Source organism: Ambystoma mexicanum, chromosome 7q, assembly GCF_040938575.1.
Source record: "Ambystoma mexicanum isolate Mex_15411 chromosome 7q, UKY_AmexF1_1, whole genome shotgun sequence".
NCBI classification, from domain to species: domain Eukaryota; kingdom Metazoa; phylum Chordata; class Amphibia; order Caudata; family Ambystomatidae; genus Ambystoma; species Ambystoma mexicanum.
In genome coordinates, this window is record NC_090941.1 from 180705627 (window position 1) to 180722702 (window position 17076).

A 17076-nucleotide genomic window follows, 5' to 3' on the forward strand; every position below is an offset into this window, starting at 1 on the left:
GGGTGAGGTGGTTGGAAGGAATGGGTGTAGTAGGGGGAAGAAACGAGTGAAGTGGGTAGCAGGAACGGAGGATGGATCTGGAAGAAAGGGTGATGTATAAGGACGAGACGGGTAAAGTATAAGGAAGGAACGGGTGAAGTATGTGGACAAAATGGGTCAAATATATTAAATAGAACGGGTGATTATGTCGACGGAACGGGTGAAGTGGATGGATCAAGTGAAAAATTTGGTTGGAACAGAAGAAGTATGGGGTTGGAACGAGTCAAGTATGTAGAGGGAAAGGGTGAAGTATGTGGATGGAACGGATCAACTGGTATAGAATGGATGAAGTGGGTGGAACGGGTGAAATGGTAGGACGGATGAAGTAGGTGGATGTACGGGTGATGTGTCTGGAACCGGTGAAATGGGTGGAACCGGTGAAGTGGGTGGAATGGGTGAAGTGGATGGAACATGTAAAGTGGCTGGAACCAATGAAGTGGATGGAACGTGTAAAGATGACCTATGTGGAAGGATGATGGATGGAAAAGGTAACGTGGGTAGAACGAATGAAAGAGCAGTGCATAAAATGGTTGAAGTGCATAAGATAGCTTGGAGTGCATGGAACGGATTGGAGTGCACGGAACGGATTGGAGTGTATAGAATGACGTGACTTACATGGAACGTTTGGAAGAGCATTGAAAGGAACGGTTCTGAGTGCTTGAATCGCCCGTAATACATGGAACGGATGGAGTACATGGAACCATTGGAGTGGGGTCGATCTCAAGCACCTAAGGTAAACCACCATATCACATCTCCACACTTACTCTCTTCTTAACACCACCACTCAATTAGAACACAGTGATACTATGACACCATTCAGTATAGCTGTTCTCATACCATCATTTGCCTCATACTCCCCATCACCCTAACTAAACACTGCTGGTACACACCCTCCGGCCTATGCATTCTCCTCAGGCCTAACGCAGCCAAAATCGGTCTGGATAACAACCTGCCAGAACGAACACATACTCATGATCTCTCAACCACCGCACCTACCGTTAAGAAGCAGCTATCACACGAATGCCACACCAGCTGCACACATATCCGGTGCTCACACGCACCTTATGACTCCCTCTATTCTCGCTACTGACTTGAACTTCGGTTCCCGAGGGCGTTCAACCTACCAGCGCCTTGAGACCATACCAATGGTAGATAAGGCGCTATATAAATGCAAAGTAACATAACATAACAATTGTTCCACAGTTGTCGGTATCCATTCTGATTGCCCTCAAAGAGATCTCTGGATTAGTCAACATTAAATCATCTGCAAATAGACTTATCGTGTGAACAGTGCTACCTATTGTGATCCCCTTGAAACTGTCATTATATCTCACTCTTTTAGCAAAGTATGGATGACAGGGAGAACCCGGACATGTGGAGAGTTCTTTAACTCCTAGGGCTAGGGCTCTTATAACTGGCAAAAATGATAGTTTTGATAAACAGACCATTTCTAGATTTCTTTATTTATTTATTTATTCTTTAATGTGATTTAGTTTAAGAAACTCAAACTTTACACATAACATACAAATATACACATATAGCAAAACAACTAAAAAGGGAAGGAAAAAAGAAATATAATGTAATAATATAATATACATAAAACCTTTACCAATAAGAAATTACAATTAGAAATAGAATAAAGCTAAAACATGAAATAGTACTTTCTCAAGATTCCATTACATCTTTGTCTATTAAAATGAGATTCATGAGTCCAGTTATATTCTACACACTATACATTCATATTTAAACTTTCCTCACAGGGTTCATGAATTAATTACGGGTTACAACTAAACTGACAATTGTCCCCATAGCAAGATCTCATTATTTTAGCGTTACAACTCTCATATTTCTCATATCATGGGACCCAGCTTGGATTCAATTTTTAACCATATATTATAAAGAGCGATAAACAGACACATATAACAGGTGTTTGTGCAATATAGCCAGAATTACATTTCACTGATGGTTTCTAAATTATGTACATATTTACCAATGTGTAACTGGATTGTGCCGGTCAATATTTGGCATTCAGTTAATAGATATTTGGCTGTCTCTAGTGATTCCGATATATTACAGAGGCGACAGACTCGCTCTTGAACGGGAATATTTTCTCTAGTCCCCAAGTTCATTCTAGTAGTTAATTGTTCCATTCTGAGTAGGATGATGAAGCGTCTAAGCCTTTTAGCATGACAAAGGTTCAAATAAGCCTGTGGCTTCATAAAGGTATATTGCCTATATTTGACAAACTGGTAACTCTTTAGTGTGCTCAAGTGGGCAAAGTTCTCTAACCAGTCTCAGAGGTCCACACATTTCCCCAAGCGCATTTTGGACTTCCTTCGAGTGTTCGACTCCTCTATGGGTCCAACCTAAGTCTGCTAGGTACTTTGTCATGGATTTGAATAGTGAGGAGGTTGTATGTTTTTTGACCAGTTCCGGGTGTATCACCGTCAATAGCAGATTGGTACTGCAACTGATCATCTTTAGAAAGAACCCAGTCCTCTTTTTTAGCACTATCGCTTTTAGTGATGGGAGTCCCAGTTCTAGCCTTATGAGGGCCATCGGAACCCCTGGGGGCAGCCCCAGTATTCAACGCCAGAATTTCCCTTCAATCACCTGGAGCCAAGCTAAGTCAAAAGAGAGAAGGGCCTCAAAGCCATATGTAATCATAAGGATAAACACTTGGATATATAGGTGTTGTGTCCCCCAAAGTGTAAAGCCACCCTGCTTGCTCGTAAAGATAGCACTCAATGCGGTGACTTGCGCTGCTCTGATTTTACGTGCTTGTCTGTAATAGCAATAGTCACCGTTCGGCTCAGTCTCAACTCCCAGGTAATGGTAAGAAGGCGCATATGGTATATTTATTTTACCCACCATCAGGTTAACTCGGGAAGCTCTTTTGCCAGTGAATCTCAGCACTCTAGTCTTATCTAAATTAATGGTCAAGCCATTTGCGCTAGCATATTCCCATAAGGCGGTCGCAGATCATCGTAGTCCGCTTATGGTGTTCTCCAATATTACCAAATCATCGGCATATGCTAGCACTGCACAGGGGGCCACACCAATTTTGGGCGGACAATTGTAGGCTTCTGTTATTGCTGCTGGTATGTCGTAGACATATAGATTATAGATGAGAGGTGCAGCGACACATCCCTGCTTAACTCCCCTATTTTGTAGCACATTTTCAGTCATGTTACCTTCTTAGTTTAATTTGAGTCGGACCGTGGTATTCTGATGCAGAAGTCTACGATAGTACAGGAGTCCCCCTGGGTAACCCATAGCTTCTAGTTTTAGCCACAGTCGGTCTCTTGGGATGGAGTCGAAGGCAGCCTTAAAATCGATGTAAAGAGCATAGAGCGGAGGCTGCCCCCTACTAATCGCTCTAGTGCGTAAGATATCCATCACCATGAGATTGTGAGTGGTGGGGTAGTCCCGCTGGAACCCACTTTGGAATTTACTTAGTATATTGGCATTGTCTACGCATTTCTGTATTTCACTTAACAGCAGTGAGGCAAAAATCTTTCCAGTTAGGTCTAACATAGACAGAAGCCTGTAATTGTTGGGGTCTAATCGATTTCCCTTTTCAAATATGGGTATGAGGATTGCTGTTTGCCAAGAGTGTGGGATTCTTCCCTGGGTTAGGATCTTCTCAAACAGTACAGAGAGTAGACTGGCCCAAAACTCTGGATAGTTCTTAATTACCACGTTAGCCAGCCCATTTAGGCCCGGGGCTCTCGAGGCCCTTAAATCTTTTATTTTGTTTAAGATTGCCTCGTAAAATACATCGAAAAGTGGATGTGTCAGAGCTTTACTAAATGTTATGTTCACAGTCTCATCGTCCCCAGAATTTCGTCCTTCTAAGAATTTTATTTAGATGCTTTCTTGGCATCCAAAGCCAGAAGTTGGAATGGGCTGAGCATTTTCTCAGTACTGCCAACTAGTTGGATCACTCTTCAGACATTTCGAAAGTGCATCTAGACATAATAAAGCCAGATTCATTTTTTTTATCAGACTAGGGAGCAGATTCTTCATTCTCCTGACAATGATCTGTGTAAACATCTTTGCATCGATATTAAGTGAAGCAATCCGTCAATGCAATGTGTAGAGCCTACGAACCTATACCCATTCATTGATAATAGTTTGTATGAGGGCTTTACTTTTTTGGGCTTTTAGCCTACTTGTTAATAGTTTCTCTGCCTTATTGCCCAGCTCGTAAAACTATTGCTTAGCTTGCAAGGATTTCTCAGCCTTTTCAGTTCATAAGATATTGAGTTTACCCCTAATTGTAGACAGAATGAGAAGTGAAAATCTATGTGAGTGGTCTTTATATCATTAGTCAGCTACCTGAAGTTCCTCCTGTAATCTGTTTTCTGTGAGATTTCCCAAGTGTTTTAAAGAGGCAGCTCTAAACTATTAGGGTTCCCCTGTTGATCGCTTTAAGAATATTTCAGATGTATCTTCTGAGGAGTTTAAGAGAAGAAGTTCCTAAACACATTTCACAAGTTTCTCTTGGACCAATTGGTGCCTCAGTGGTGCCTCATCCAATTTCCACCTGCCACTTCTACTGTCAACTCCACATATATTGAGATTGTCTAATAAAATCATGGTCACAGAGGGTCAGCGGTACATATGTCAACTCCTTTCACACTTTCTAAGCTCCCATTAAGAGAGGGAAATATAATCAATCCTAGAGTAGCATGTGGGATAAGTGTGTGCAATCTTTTGTTTAGAGATGAAAGTGTCTCCATGAGTCAAAAAGACCACACTGATCTAGCAAATCTTTCAGACTACTAGAAGCTTCACTAGCTGCAGGCATTTTAGTTTGGGAGGATCTGTCCTTTGTGTATTTCATGACTAAATTAATTTTCCCTGTAACTACGAGTTCACTATGTAAAAATTCCAGCGAAGCCATCAGAAATTCGGCCATGAACTTCTCTTGGCCAGTGTCCCTTGAGTAAAAAGATGCAAAAGTATAATTTGCCCCATTCGCCAGGCTATTGACTAAAACACTTATTTCCTCTCTATCCCTCACATAATCTTCAGTACAAAGGCCAAGCTCTTATGAATCTTGATCATCATCCCTACCCCTTTTATCACTATGTGAGGAGTGAAACTGCATCACTTCTTTCTCATTTGTTCTTGGGCTTTGAGACGAGTTTCTTGAAGAGCTGCCACTGATACATTTTCTTTTCTCAGCTCACAAAATAGTTGTACTCCATTAGGCTTATTCACCCCCTTAACATTACATGACCAGGCAAGAAATCATATACCTTTATTAGCTATACTCCAATTTGATGGTACATCGATAGGCGTAATCATGTCTTAATAAATCAGTAATGTAACACTTTCACTCAAGAATAGCCAAAGCCAAACCTTCTCCCAACCATATAAATGCATGCATACTACATGTCACAGGGTAATGAAAATACCTTTGCCGCACCCTCCAACTCCAGTGTCCATAAACACACAAACAGTAAAAGATTGTAGTGAAATCCAGGCCCACACACAACCCTCCCACCACTATCTTACACCAGAACGTACAGATTCATAATATGGAGGGTAGATGTAATAGATTCCCTTTCATGACCATAGGGTTCCAAGCCTTCATAGTAATTGCTTGTGCATTCACAGCTACTCAACCAACTAACACCAAATGTTGACCACCCTAATAACATTGCTTTAGGTGGCCTCAATTGATTCAGAGCTACAGTCTTGGCAATGTTCAAAGCATTGTTGGTTATTTCTTTTAGCTCTCTGGAGAAGAGCGCCCTACCACCGAAGAGGTGGTAGTGGAAGCAACCCCCTTGTCTTGTAAAGCAAGATCTCCTTCAAGCTTTGTTGCCCCCTGTTCTAGAGATGATCATCGTAACAATCTTTCCGCTAGAATTGCAGCCCGAAGGGATATGTCCACTTCTAGTTGATATTTATCTTAACCAGCGATTCCTTGATGGGCTTCTTAGTCTTCCATCTCAGCAGTGTGCTCTGTGCCAGGTCTTGAAAGATCATCACTTTACTTGCAAGAAACACGATTCAAGCCATCTTTCCTACCTTGGTCAGGACGACTTCCTTAACTGAATAGTCATGTAATTTCACTAGAATATGACAGGGGGAGCATGTTGCAGATTTCCTTCCACTCCTGCGCAGTGAGCTCTTTCAATGATTAACTCAGAGTGCCACATTTTTCAGAATCTACGGAATTAGTCCTGTCACAGAGTCCAACATACTCTCCAACTGAAAGATAAATCAAATGGCATATCATACATCATTACAAACAAAACATTTTCATTATAGATGATCAAAGTAACAAGGAATAAGTGTTGATTAAAACAACAGTGTTAACTGATAAACCCTCAAGTATTTAGAAAAAATAAGACTAAGGATTACATGTTCCAAATGTTCACACTTCATCAAAATAAGCTATCTTCACATTTAGTTAAGTTATACAGTTGACCAAAAAACCTTGGCATTTGAAGACTGGTATTTGGGGGGCTGTCGAATGCTTCGAGACATGTTTGAGGGGGATAGGCTAAAGGATTTTGAACAGTGTAAATCCGAATTCGGGCTGCGGGAAACCCACAGATATGGGTATATGCAGTTGAGGCATTGGTTGTCCCATCCAGACCAAAAACAGGCAGGCACACGTCCCTTGACTGCGTTTGAGAAATACCTGGATACACACGGGGGAGACAGGGGCCTCATGACAGCCATCTACAAGGCTATTAAAACGGGAGAGGATCTTCCACGCAGAGCATATATGGGGAAATGGGAGGAGGCCACTGGTGTGGCAATAGATGAGGGAGAATGGCAGGAACTGTGGAAACAGATCCCGAAACTGACTAGATCCATCCAGACCCGGGAGATGTGGATGAAGTTAATCCATCAATGGCACCTAACCCCTGTCAGACTCAATAAAATGCTTGAGCGCTCATCTCCGCTCTGTTGGAGGAATTGTGGGGAGCGGGGCTCGTGGGCCCACATATGGTGGGAATGTCCACCGTTGACCACTTTCTGGGGTGTTATCCATCGGGCCATAGAACGGGTACTGGGGCTCAAGCTGAGTGGTAATAGAGGTCTTTCAATGTTGGGCCTAAATCGGACCATGCTAGGTATCCCCACGAAGGCAGGCCGTATAGTATATGTCACCATGATGATGGCTGCAGCAATGACGCTAGCGCGTAGGTGGCAATTGAAGGAACCCCCCTCCCGTGAACATGAGTGGGTAGCAAGATTGTGGTCGATTGTGGCCATGGAATGGCTTTCACACTCCTTGCGGGGTCAACACAGGAAATTTCTGTCTGGGTGAGCTCCTTTGTTGAATTATTTGAAAGAGAGTGCACGCAGGGTTTGGCTCCCTAAAAGCATGGAACTGCTTGGTATCGTACTACCTCAAGAGGACACTGATCCAGAAGCGGACTAGAGACTAATAAAAACACTGCCTGCTCTCGAGCAAGAGCTTAGGGAGTTACCTCTCTTGGCTATTACTCCTCTCCTATAAAGAAGATATGACTTTGTGGGTAATGCTCCTGAGTTTCTGGGGGTAGGGGGACGTGGGGGGAGGGGGGTTTTCTATTCTTATTTTTGTTGATTCTTGATCATTCGATCTTTACTGTTTTTCCTGTTGTGTTTGATCTTTTTTTTTCTCAAAATCTCAATAAAAACTAATTACAAAAAAGATCCAAGTGAAGGGTCAGGTTTTTATTGGGAGACCGGTAGATATTAACTACCAGTAGGTGCACAGTGCAAGAGGAGGAATCAATATCAGTCCCGATTGCCATAAATCCCTGCACAATGTAAGTACATTTCACAACTTTGAAGTTACTATCCAATCGTGCAGCAATGATCAAGCCACCCGATGGTCGACTAAAAAGGCCCCTTATTGCAGGTTCATTAAAACACTCAAAACCATCAAGGATTTATGGGCACAACATCCCGGTTTCCTGAAGACATAGGAGCGAATAAGTAGCAATTCTATCGCATAAATCAGAAGAGTTGGATAAACGGCGATAGCCCAAAGTATTCCATGAAAGGATCGAGATTTCGCTACTATTAAAAGGTAAGATTTTAATTCCTTTAACTGATGAATGGAGTCTCATATGGGACAATGCCAACCAACGCCAACTGGAAATGTCCTCCCCAGATGCCTGAGATCGAACAGGGTCCAGAGGGTGGGTGGGGGGGCTCCCGTGGCATTAGCTTCTCTTGCAGTACACATTATGTTAGTGGTATCCGTTTTAGAAAAACCGGGAGAAAATGACAGCAAGTCATAGCCCATCTTATTAACGACCTCAACTTGCTCTCAAAATGCATCAAACAGATCTTGTATTAAAAACTACCCGAACACAATCAAATCGCTCCGGATGGCGGAAGTCCACCTGCTTTATGTCAGCTGAAGATAAAGTTCTTAATGCTGGAATTTCATTCAATAGTGCGAGTAATCTCTACCTGTTCAAAGAGTCTGGTCCCCCCTCAAACAGATAATATAGAAGGACACTTGGATAGTCAAGATGACACAGCTGCCTCCAAGGAACTGCCCTTAAATCACTGTTATGAACTGTTTTCGGGATGTCAGACCTCCAATCCAATGTAGTACTGCATTTTATAGTGTGGGCACGTTCTTCGGACTGATCCCATATATGTTGTTCATTGTTGTGTGTAGGATTTGCCACCAAAGGCTTGTTTATAAGACTACTAATTTGGTTATCCTTATATATTCCTTCCTTCATGGTTATTTGCTTCAGCAATGGGTTTTCAGCCTGACAACCCACTTCAGTGGTTTTAGACTCCCGCAAACTCAAAGTATTAACCGAAACGGCTTGTTCCAATAGTTCTACGCCTTGTGCATCCACTTCTATAGTTGTAAGATCTTGAACGCCCAGTTCAGGTACTTGCCCCTGACCAGATGAGATTTTAGGTTCATCAGAACAATCAGCCATTATTTCTTTTACTGCCCTCCTAACAATCTTTTCCATTAAGAGGTCAGTACCCAGCTGCAAGCCCGGAGACCCCTGATCTGTTGTAGTCCTGGAGTTATGTGAAGGTTTAATCAGACTGATGCCCTGTGTTGGTGCCAGCTGCATAAGAGCCTTACGTGAAAGATCAGTTAAAGCCACAAATTTCATAGGTGTAACTATTGTGGAAGGGCAAGCCTTGCTTAGCTCTATCTCTTTTATATGCGTACCCACACTTACTTTGTCATGATTTTTCCCTCCGTCTGCATCTATTTTATCTTTAAAATACACAGCAGGCTCCCCGGGGACAACTCGTGCAGCAGCCGGTTTGTCCGTAGCCAGTATCTTGGGAAAATAATTCAGGGGGATACCTTTCTGTTGCTCAAAATTCTTAACATAGGTTTGTCCCTTTATATTTCCAGTTAGACTCTTGTTTTTTGAGGTTTTCTTTTTTTTTTCATATTGTCCGTGATGGTATCAGGAGATAAGACTCCTCTGTCTCGATTGCAAATAACATCACCTTCCTCTGACGTGTCAAGGTAGGACGATCAATCCGGATAGATCAGGTCAGTTTTTATCAAATTACGACATGAGTTTCTAGCAGTCTTATTTGGGCCTTTGTTGTATGTACGTTTACCTTTATTTCTTTTTTACCACTGGGGCCCTGGTTGTTTTTTTGGGAGAAGAGCAAGCTGAGGTACTTTCTTTTGCCCGAGGGCAATTGGACGAAGGTGGCTCGGTACCCTTTGGCTTGGTCACATGAGTTGTCAGTAAACCGGCAGGGGGGGGAGCTTACTAGGGGTATCAATGAAAATGGTACAAGAATCTGTCTGTTTGGAAGCCCATGTTATGACATTTCTCAGTTGTATCACGCTTGTTCGGGTGTCTATCCATTTCTGACGCCCCTAAGGGCGTATGGACTTTTAACTCAGATAAGATGCTCCCAAATATGTGGTCTTCCCAACCCCTCCCTGTAACCTCTGGTCCCCTGTGATCTTCTCTTTGTCTTGACGTTCTTTCCCACACACTCTCCTGACTTTGGGGGTATTGGGAAAGGGACATTAGGGCACTGTGCACGATGTCTCTCGCAACAGAGATGGAAGGTGGTGCTGGAACAGTCCTGATTGCCCTATCGTCATCTTTTAATGGCAAACCTACGTACTCAAGGTGCGGTGCCATGTGACTTTCGTCCAGGGGTCCAGACTTGATTAGTAACGGCGAACATTCGCCAGTCGTTGCAGCAAATAAGACAGTATCGGAAGGGGTGGGAGGAGAAGGAGGTAAAGGCAATGCTAATGCCATTTTCACAGTGCCTTTAACTGGAGTAAAAATAAGCAGGCTGATATAGGTCATCATAGCACCTGGTCCCTGACATGCTTTCTTTCCTGGTGACAGGCCCTGTATGAGTATAAGTGTACCTCTCAATCTTCTACTTGGTCCAAGCACTCCTAGATTTAGAAGGGGACATAGACAATCAAAAAACTGCCCCCATTAGAGAAAAGAAGAAACAGCAAATATGAGATCCAAAACGCCTACCCACTCACTCACCCGTAGGATTACAAGGCACCTGCCTCCCAACAGGGCAATTCTACAGAACGGCCGGAAGGGCTAAAAAATGCAGGATCACCTTCAAAACAGATGAGCAAACTTCAGGCAGAGCACTAAGCTAAATAGAGCAACAGGCTACCATGGATACAATGGCAGGTCTATAGATATCCAAAGAAAAGTAGTTGACTTACAAAGTCGCAGTATATCCGAAAGACAGATTACAACAGGACCATTACCATGCACACCACGCACAGCCAAACGGCCCACTTGCGTGTGCGTACCCTGGGATTTTGTAGGAAGACCAGGTGGGGAAAGGGGTGGCGTTACCTTGTCCCAAAGACGCTGGGGAGAAAGAACAAATACGCAGGTAAGCTGTAGCTGTAGAAGCAAAAACGTCCCATCACAAGTCCCAGCGTGCCAAAATTCACAAGTCCCTGTTGACAGTCACCTGTTCAAAACAGAAAGCGAAGTTCCTCTGTGTTTCCATGCAGCAATGAAGTGGCTCTTCCTCTTGCCGACGCAAGCATCACGAACAGGCAGCAAAGAGCAAGGATCACAGGCGGCCCAACAGCAAACTTGCGGGCCACTTCCGGGTGGGGGCAGTTATATGAGGGAGGATCACATGGGAGAGGACAACTACTGAAGAGAAGATTCAATTGAATGAGACAGTATTCCTCCTTTGTCCCTGTCAAAGACCCTATAATACCCAAGTTCTTGATGGCTTGTTGTTACGCCACTGATCCCTCTGTGAAGGCATCATGAAGTAAGACACAGACAACAGTCTTAAAGTTCAAAATAAAATACTAAGTCAAATATCAGAACAGTAGAATGCCTAACTTGCCCTATGCTAAGGTGGGATTTCCCTACCGGAATGAAACTAACGAAAGTCTGAGTCAAAGAGTTCAACTTGAATGTCTGTCTTTGTCCAAAACCTACACTTGCCCTGACAACTAAACCTAAGCAATGTGCAGGGATGTCAATAACAAAAGAAATAGGGCCTCATTATAAGGCTGACGCTCCCGGAATGAAGGGAGCGCCGATTACGAGCTCCCCATCGCGGGACCCGGATCGCACACCTGGTAAAACCAGGCGTGCTTTCCGGGTCCCGCAAGGAGAAGAGGGAGGCAATAACGGGCCAGATGTAATCTGCCCGTTATTACCTCCCTCCCCATTCCCATTGAGCCCTATGAGGGCTCAAATGGGAATGGGGAATGGTTCCTGCAAGGAGGATTTACCGGGTCCTCCTATGTTGGAGTAGCCCGGTAAGTCCCCATTGAAGGAACCCGGTAATGGAGCCCGGAACGGAGGCAGCCATTGAGCTAATAGCGCCATGGCTACCTCCATTCTCGTAATGAGGCCCATAGTGTTTAATTTAAAGTCCTGAGCTTTTTCCAGCTCCAGGTTCTCTTTCAGCTCCCATTCCCCAAGTGTAAGAAAGTTCCACAAAAAAGTCTCAAGATTACCTTTCTCCAGTTCAAGGCAATACAGTTCCAAACAATCCTGAGGGTTCCCTTCCCCAAGTTCTAAGCAACACAGTTCAAAACACCACCTTTGGTTTCTCAAGTTTCAGGGTTCCCTTCCCCAAGACATTCTTTTCATCACTTATACTTGCTTCAGTCTTTCAAAATGTTTCACCCCACTTAAGGTCCACTTGACCCTTCTTTTGGTTTGCTTCAGTAGTTCACCAACAGTGCTCTTATGGGTTTGTTTCACAATGTCTTTGGTTTTCAGCATTCAGGGTTCACTGGTCTAGGTGCAGTTGTTAGACCGCACAGTCCACCCATCACAGGTCACGCAACCAGGATTCCCTGGGCTCTTCAACCCACAGAGGTTCCTTGGCACTGGTTCCTGTGTACCAAATCACCTGCAGTTTGGTTTCTACTTTATCAGCCTTTGGCTTTATATGCTGCTTTACACTCTTCTGGCTTCCATTTTGTCAGCCTCATGGCTCTGCAATCACGCGTCACACACCTCCTGCCAGTCTTTGGCCTTGCCGCACTGCATTCACTCATAAAGGTTCTCTTTGGGGTTATTTCTGTCATTCACTTTCACGTGGGTGCTTGTGTAGTTCTATTGTATGCTTTGACCATAATGTTTTATTCCATTTAATATTCAATGTTTAGTTTCAAGGTTTTACTCAATTCGTTGTTCAATATGTTGAGTATTCAATATGTACTCATGTTGCTTAATTTAACGTTTCCATTCAGTTCGGTATTGAATAGGCATTGGTTTGGCTTAATCTGACAGACCATTAATTTATTTATGATTTATTTATTGGATATTTGTATGGCACCTATACACAAGTGTTTCCAGACACCACAAGTCATTCATGGGTTGGGGAAGGAGGGGAGAGGGAAAAACCCAACAGTAACGGTCATTCGAGGGCTTGTGACATTCTGACCATGCAAGTGCAGTGACAAAAGTAAAAAGGGAGGGTGAAGGTCAGGGCGGAAGGGCTTGGATGAGGGAAGGGAGGAAGGTGTTAAGACTTGATGGTCGTGTAGATGATGAAACTTCCGTCCCCAAGTACCGCACGGACAAGTATAGAATATAACTGCCTGTGCAATCTTTGGGGCCACAGGTGTGGAGTAGCGTCAGCCTGGAACCAGGGACGCCGGAAGTGAACCCCCTGACCACTGTAAGGCAAGCAACTAGGTTAGAGAAAGCAAGGCAAGACAGTGAATGGTTACAAGGACAAGTCACACTCTTTCTTACCCCAATGGCAGTGGTCAGATACCCTGGGTGAAGTACTGGGCAGGATTCTATTATGGTCGACGGCGGTAGGCAGCAGATGGTAATGTGGCACTCTTGATGGAAAGAAATACCTGATTTTGCCAAGAAACGTGAGCAAAGTACTGTGATGGGAAATCCTTAATCAGTCCAGGATGAAGTCCGTGGTCAGAAAACCGGCCGGTCACGCCAATAACAATGGATGATTCAAAAGCAATTCCGAGGGAAAAACCAAGTTCGTATTTTGATCCAGGAAAGATTGCCAAAGCAAAAGGTACCAAGGAGAAGCAGGGCAGGTCCATGAAGGCAGTCCGTGATCAAGGATTCCAAGAAACAGAAGCAGGGAAAGTGCTCTACAAAACTTGCCGTAAGCAGCTGTGAAGCCACGTGTGAGTGTTCGCTCAAACCTTTTGAAAGGCAAAAAAAAAAGTCATGTGAGCGCATCACGTGTTACGCTCCGTGTCACGCGAGCGTGTCGATGCTTTCCTCCTGATCACATGATGCGTGCTCCTCATCTCGTGTAACGAATTGAGCCTGTCATTTCCTGATCACGTGTCGCTTAACGCGATGGGGCCCAAAACCAATCCGAAGACCATGAAGTGGCGTGGACAGTCTCCATGGTAACCGCCACTGGAGGTAAGGGGCTCGTGTTGGAAAGGAGTTTATCTTGAGTCGTTTGCTATGCCAACATGAGCTGTAGTCCAACCGCCGTCAGGAATTACATGGGGACATGGTGGTAGTGCGATGTGTGACCAGGGACGTGACAGAAGGGGGTTGGGGGGGAGAGTGCCGGAGGCTGGGGCCAAAGGGGCTGAGCAAGTACTAAGGGGAGCCACAGAGGGTAGCTGCGAGGGGAAAGCAAGGGGAAAGGGAAAACAAGTGCGAAGGACAGGGTGGACCAGATTCAGGCTAGTCCAGGAAGGATGCCCGAGGGCAAGTACTGGTTAGGGATGCTTGGGTAGACTGGTTGAGGTGGGCCAACCCCTGTAAGACTCATAAGGTACCAGACACCAGTCTGAGTGGCAGGGGGACATTAGCATGGGAGGGGGAGAGGGAAGGAGGAGGAGAAAAGGAAAGTCTTGAGACATTTCCAGAACTTAAGGACATCTGGCTCAAGTCTGAGGGGGGCAGGGAGGCCATTCCATAGGGAGGCTCTTGCCGAAGGAAGAGATCTACCTCCCACTCTCTGCTTGGAGAAACGTCTGGTCTGCAAAGAGTTGGAGCTAGAGGTCTGAACTCTAGCAGGAAGCTATTTAGAGAGAGAAAGCTGGATGTACCGAGGCCCCAGACAGCCTTGTGGATGACATAAAGGGTCTTGAATTTGATCCTTGCAGACACTGGGAGCCTGTGGAGAGATTTTAGAAGTGAAGAGAGAAGGTGGAAGGTGGAGATCAAATGGGCCAGAGGGGCAAGGTAGATATTGAAGAAAGTCTGATAGGAGCGCCCCGGTATTCAGGCGTCCTCCAAAGACACTCACTGGCTTCAGGGGTCTCCTCATGGTGGCTCCTGCGGCTTCTCTGCACTTCTGAAGCCAGGACATCCACTGCCATGAGCCCAACTCGTCTGCCGGGTGTTTCGCTCTGCACACTGCGGCACCCTGTAGGCCTCTTCCCGGACACAGGCTGCATCCATTCTTCTCCTGGCATCCTCGGAGCTCCTGCTGCTGGCTCAATATCACAGAGGTTCCCAGGCCTGCAGCAATGACATAGCCTGCTCCTTCTGGGTCCCGCAAGTCCTCTGAGATATATGCCGGCATCCTGGCTCCTTTTACAGTACCAACACGGCTGCCACCTTTTCTGAAGAGTCCCCTGCTGGTCTATCCCCTGCAGGACCACCTGTTTCTTTTTGTCTCTCCTTTTATACAACTGAAACCAATCAACAGGTTGAAGGTGTGCTCTTTCAATTGGGTCTGCCCGACTTTGATTAAGAGGACATGCCTGATTCTTACAACACTCTACAGGCATCTTCTCTGTCCCAGTACTAGAGTGGTGAAATGGTATAGTGGTCACTACAGTGTCCGGTCAAAGATTCGAATCCAAAAGGATCGAATGCCATAGGATCGAGTCAATTTGACCTAAAACAAAAGAGTCGAATATTTATTTCTTTTAACATAATTTTTTTGGGGTTTCCGTTTTGGAAAAGAAGTGGTTTTTACCACAAAAAAAGGGAGTTTTTGGGAAGGAGACCCTCCCGCCCCCAAAATAAAAAGTTAAAAAATCCAAAAAAAAATCAACCCTTTTTATTTTAGGTCCTTTTGATTCGACCCTTTTGTCATTCGATCCTTTGCATTCGATTCTTTGACCTATAACCGGTCACTACTCTTCATTGCCCCGTCAACGTCCCAGTACTGTCAAGTGTAACATGAGGGGAACGCCTTTACAGTAACCCATAAAGGCTGGGAGAGGGTTAGGTTGGTCCTCAACAGGAAAAGGGGAATACCATGTCTCGCCTATATGTACCCAACTCTAAATCCTCACAGACCCTCCACCCAGGTGGTCCTCCCTCTCTTCTCTATGCCCAGGGTCGGGATCCGAGATCGATGCCTTTCCCTGGCCACCTGAGAAGAGGTTCCAGTGGTTTTAGAATTGAGAATACCCTCGGGTTTCTCACACCTCCTATTGTTAAAATCCCAAGCCCCATCAGTTGTCACTCTAGACAAAACCCCATGTATACTTCAAGCATTCCTAACATAAAAAACATCTGACATTTCTGTATTTGAAGTTCTTGAACACCAGGATGTTGGAAATCCAATTACATCTATGGATTTAGTTCCCATAAAGCCTCAAGTACTGGGGGGGGGAGGAGGGGGGGAAAGAGTTCATGCAGATTAAGCAAAGACCAACGTGCAGACTAGTTATATTGGCCTTCGATTGCCCGGACATTTAAAAATAGCAACCGTGGCGTTCACAGAAACAGTACAGGAGAGAACTGCAGAGGATAAGAAGGGCACATGTCTGTGGCGGCTCACGAATACGAGCTACAGACACTGGCTTGGCGGGAGAGAAGGGGAAATGCTGCCAGCTTCCCTGAAGGACCGCAGGAGCACTGAGAAGCATGGAGGAGCTCCTGGAGATATGGACACGTCGGGAGACGGCGTTCTTCGGTTCTGGATGCAGTAGGAAGCTTGCCAGTAGACGCAGAGTCGCAGGAACCACTAACGAGATACCTGCAGAGGCACACTGATTTGCAGACACCACAAACCACCGGTGAGTCAGCCAAGTGCCATTGGGGACCCGGGGGTGTACCAAAAAATGAGAAACCAACTGAATGAAGTATGCGAGATTGGCACTCATGACAATACTCAAAACTGATTCAAACACAGGCAAAACCTAATGTTAGATCAAGGTTTAAGAACAAAAAGATGTATTTATTTATTGAACATTTGTATGGCGCCTATACAGAGAAAGTGTTTCCAGGTGCCACAAGACGAAGGGGGGGGAACAGAGGGGGGATAAAAAATATACAGTCCTACTAGGTCTTGTGACCTTCGGATCATGCAAGTGCAACAAGCATGAAGTGCAAGGGGGAGAGGTGCATGTCAGGGCAAATGGGGAGGTGAGGGGGGGAGGGAGGTGGCCCCAGGGGCTGGGTAAAAGCTAGGGGAAGCCAGGAGGGCAAGTGCACTGGGGGAGGGGGTGAGGGTCAAGTGCAAGGAGGGAGGGGGGCAGACTCAGTAGTCTAGTCAAGGAAGGGTACCCGGGGGAAGTGCTGTTAAGGGGGTGCTGAGGCAGACTGGTCGAGGGAGGGCCAAGCCCGTGGATTACTCAGACAGGACCAGAAAGCCAGTCACAGCAGTACGGGAAGGGGGAGAGGG

The 17076-nt window shown here is 45.1% G+C and overlaps 1 long non-coding RNA gene across 1 annotated transcript in view; it reads right to left on the reverse strand.

Annotated features, from left to right (window-relative positions):
• Positions 1–5292: 5292 nt before the first annotated feature.
• The window catches only part of LOC138527752 (uncharacterized), an 89331-nt gene continuing 77547 nt past the window's right edge, over positions 5293–17076 (reverse strand). The window contains exon 3 of the long non-coding RNA XR_011284032.1: positions 5293–6267. This is a non-coding gene — a long non-coding RNA (uncharacterized lncRNA). The remainder of the gene's footprint in view (positions 6268–17076) is intronic.